The following is a 4,979-nucleotide window of genomic DNA, read 5'->3' on the forward strand; positions in this document are numbered from 1 at the left end:
ATTAACCAAAACAAAACTCTTATATAAAAGGACGCGTTAAATATTAATCATTCATATACTTCATTTTATTGATTAATTTAAAATTTATGGAACAAATGGCTTTATGATAATCACACAATTATCCATAATAATCACTGCAATAAAAATGTGAATTTGAGTGAGACGCAATTTAATGCATTTTATAAGAAATATTTATGTGATTTAGGTAACAAGTGTTTTAGAAATACTTATTAAAATTATTAAAAGTGGAATATTTGAATAGAAAATATAAATTAAATCAAATAAAAGAATTTAATGCATTGTAACAAGTAACAACCAATTTTTTTTTATAATTCTTATGAACCAACTTCCTTATTAGATCATTCTTTAACTAAATCCAGATTTATTTCAATGGCTAATCAAAGGAAAGGCAAAATATACACATGAAAAAACACAAATATATACACATGATCTTTTTGTCCTTCCTTTTTTTGTATTAAATTTTGCCTTTATTTCCGCCATGTGATCGCCTTCCCTTTTCTTTTGTTGCACCAACTTCTTTTTCTTTTTAATCATTCAATAGATTTCTTTTTCACTCTTTACGATAGCCACTCAAGCTTGCATAATCATCTACTCATATAAATGTAAACACAATTAAAATATAACCAATGAAGGGTATCCCAAAATGATAGTTGATATTCCTCACATAATTTCATGTGTTTTCTTTAAACTAATTAATTAGTCTCGCATTACAGCGATTCATTTTAGAATTGAGTGCTGTTTTAACCTATTTTTATAAATCTATTTGTCTTATTTAAAGGGAAAAAATTTCAGACAACTGATTAAATAAACTGATAAATTTTGGTTAACATTAAGTATCGTCCTTCAAATTAAAATACCCCTCTCTTCTTCTTTTTCTTCTTCTTCATCACAACATCTCTTCTTAATCAGAAGCAAAAACAAACGCACAAATAAAAGCAGAGAGCTAACGATACCTCTTCCTATTCTAGAAAATAGAAGAAAAAACAAACGCAGAAACAAAAACAAAAACAAACGTCGTTCCTCCTCTTCTTCCTCTGGCCCCTCAAAGGAGCTCTCCCGCAGAAACAAACGCAGAAACAGCCGCTCATGGACATGCAATAAGATCAAAGAAACAGAATCCAAATCAGAAGTACAAGAATAATGAAATCAAAATCAGAAGCACAAGAACAATAAAATTAGAATTAGAATCAGAAGCAAAAGATCAAATTAGAAGCAGAAGCAGAACGAATCAGAAACAGAACCCTGGAGAGGACCAGCGGCGAGGAGCAGGGCGAGGATGCAAAGCGGCGGCAAGGACCAGAAGCACCGACGGCAGTGGAGGACGTGAAGCAGTAGAGGAGCTTTAGCGATGGCATTAGGTTCAACAGACGGCAGCGGTGGCAGCTGGCGTGATGGCGGTGACACTCTTCCTCTACCTTCAGCTCACGCATCCTTCTCTCTCTCCTCTCTCTCTTCGCGGTCAATGATGGCGGATCTAGCAATAACAGAGTAGCTCAAAACAGCGATGACAACGCAGTTCAACGGCGATGACGAGGCCAGTACGACGGCGACGGCGGCCTCCCTTCTTCCTTTGCGTGAAACCCTAAAGCCACGTTCCCTTTCCCTTTCTTGTTCCCTCCTCCAGCGTGATCCCTTCCCCATTTAATCCGTTTTTATTTTATTTTATTTTATTTTATAATTTTTTTAGTTAGAAATAATTTAGTGATAAAAATTAAAATTTTGGTAAAAAATATTATTTTAAAATTAAGTTAAAACTTAGGGTCGATTTTGTATGCCAAAAGAGATTAAGAATGAAAATTTTTTTTAACATATACCTTAGATACTAAAATGGTACTTAATCCCCATTTTTTTAACGAATAATAAAATTAGATGAATAGCGAAAATTTTTACTAAATTTTGGTGATTTTTTTTAGGGGCGACAAATGGCTAACCCATCTTATCCCACCGAATGGTAGCCCACTATAATACTGTTTTTCTTATTTTTTTTTAAACAACTCCTAAATTTATTTAGTATTAAAAAACTTTATGATTTTATAAATTTTAGTATAAAGTCTTTATAATTTTATCAAACAAACTTTATTATAAACTGAGTCGATAAATTTTTTCCTTTTAAATAGGAATTGGATTGGGATTTTGACGAAAAAAATTAAACATTACAGAGATTAATAAAGCAAAAATGAGTTGGTAATTAATCTAAGACAAATGGCTATTCTTAAATAAAAAAATTAATATGTAATGGCTGCTTTTATTACAAATAAACAGTAATAAATAAGTGGTGCTAACCTTCTTTTCTTTTTTTTTTTTTCAGTGTGTTTGTTGAACTGGCATTATTCAAAGTGTAGAAGATAGATCGTCCTCTTGCATCGGTTTCAAAGTGTATAAATTGTTGTCTGTGTATGTTCAATGATTCCTTTACTTGCATGTCATTCGTTATTATTATTATTATTACCTACTAAATCTGTTTCTTGTCAACCATGTCTAGAACAATTGTGTATATTAGGTAATATAGGTTTCTTTTAATTTGTTGAAGAAGTTCACTCTTCATTAAAACTAATCCCATGTTACGTACTAGCTATAAGATTTTTCAAACAACAACAACAGACGATTTTATTTATTTTTTAATACACTACATATAGATATTTGGTCATTATTAAGGGTAAAAAATATATGTCAATAAAATATTATCAGTTGTGTGTGTGTTTTTTTTTTGTATTTATAACTAGTAATTGACAAAAATATCTTTATTTTTTTATCATTTTTTTATTGTGAAGAATATTAAATATACAAATTATTTTTACAATTAATAATGGCAACTAATGTTGGAATAAATTAATTTCAATAACTCAGATCATCCATATTGAATCACCAAAATATTATAATGCGGAAGCGTACCTGAATTCTTAAGAGTCAGAAATTGATGGAAGAATTTGGATCTTGTGGTTCTTTCGATCTTCCTCAACCAAAGCCTTATTTATTCCTAGGTGGCTGAACTGCAACTCTTTTGATGGGAAAAGAGCAACAAAGGCGGCTTTGGTATATTGGGGACCGAAACCCTGAAGGTCTATTTATATTTGAGCATGGCACCCATTAAACCCTAAAGGCCAAATAAAATAGTATCTAAAGCCCAAAGATAATATATCTAAAATCCAAAAAGATAATTATCTAAAGAACAAAAGATAATATCTGGTTTTATTCTCATTTAATTCCAAATCAAAAGTAATAATGACTTATTCAATTAGCATTTATTAACAATAAATGAGATCATCATTATATAAGTCATTTAATTTGAAATAGCATCATTTGTGATTATAATTGATATATGTATTACCCACAAATAAGTTAGAAAATTAAATAATTTTCTAACAGCTAAAACATACTTTAGTAATATAATTATTTTTAATGACTGTAAACAATGTCCATTTTTACAGGAGAAGGATCTTGTTCTTCGAAGTGTCAAAAAGCAAAACCTAATGGTGATTGGATTCTACTGGATGCTAAAAAGAAAATCTTCATAGAGGAAGAGAATGTAAAGATGGATTTGAAAGGTCAGTCTAATCCTATAATAGTAGAATCACAAGAGGTGATAACAAAGAATAGTTTCTATAAGGACAGTTTGATGTTAGGAAGTGCAGGGGAGAAGATCGTTCACTTAGTAGTAGAAGACTATACTCTAGACAAGGTGAGAGAAAGTGAAAATAAAGAGGTGGCTCCCTTTAATCCAAAACCAATTGTGGAGGTATTGTTAGAAGAATATGACTCTTAGTGTAGGTCATGAAAATTTTCGCTGGTTATCAAGATGCTTGATAAAAGCTTAAGTTTTCGTGCTATGATTCTTAAGTGCAAAGGATACGGGCTAAAAAAGGTGTCATTTTAACTAGAGATTTTTTTTGTCCGCTTTCTTGATGAAGAAGACTATCGGCATGCTCTATTTGAGGGACTTTGGCAAGTTTTTGACCACTATTTGCTGGTACAAAGATGACGTTCACTTTTCAATCCAAGTGCGTATGATTTTCAACGAATTGCGTATGGGTAAGGATTCCAAAGCTTTTAGTGGAGCTTTATACCCAGTCTTTTTTATGGAGAGCTGGAGGGAAGATCGGGACCGTGCTCAAGATTGATCAGACTACTTCGATTCATTCTAGAGAAAAGTTCACACATCTATGCATGGAGATAGACCTAAGGCAGAAGCTTGTTCCAGCCATCAAAGTGTTGGGAGAGAATTCAGAATTGAATATGAAGGCCTACACTTGATTTGTTTTGGTTGCGGCTGCTATGGCCACAAATCGAAAGCATGTCCGAAAGATGAAAAGTCAAATGAATGTGCTCAACAGTCGTCAGCAACAGTGATGAGGTTGTAGGGATTAGGTTTAAATTTGGAATGTGTTGATCCTACGGTATTGAATTTGAAAAATCCGAATGTTAGTTCCAAAAATAATGTACTCATGATTAATAATCAAGCGAAGTCTCCAGGAACTGATGGGGAGGTGATGAGTAAGCAGTCAAATTTGTTTGGACTTTGGATGTTAGTTAATAAGGCCCAAAGAAAAGGAGCCCGAGGTAAGCTAGCAATTGGAAGAGGAGTTGGGCTGAAAAGTTCTTCATCTCATTATAGGGGCTCTTGTTTTAACATGTTAGCAATTGAAAAACTCAGAGAAGAGCCTAAATTTATCCAAGGAGGAGATCTTTCATCTTAGACCAAGGCTCTATCCCATGAAGGTAAAAGACTTTAAAGGAAAATGCGAGGACAAACACTCATGAAAAGAGAAACAAGAGAGTTCTAGAACTGAAAGTTTTCTTTAGTAACAAATTGAATGCTGCTTCAAGTCAAGGCAAAGTGATGTCAAAGACCAAAGGGGATAAGAAAGACGATGGGAATAGAAATATGGAAGTGACAATAAACAAGAGTAAGGAAGTTGCTTCCTGTACTCCTATTGAGTCACTTAATCGGAAGCAAGAGA

This window comes from Arachis duranensis, chromosome 5 (assembly GCF_000817695.3).
Source record: "Arachis duranensis cultivar V14167 chromosome 5, aradu.V14167.gnm2.J7QH, whole genome shotgun sequence".
Lineage (NCBI taxonomy): Eukaryota > Viridiplantae > Streptophyta > Magnoliopsida > Fabales > Fabaceae > Arachis > Arachis duranensis.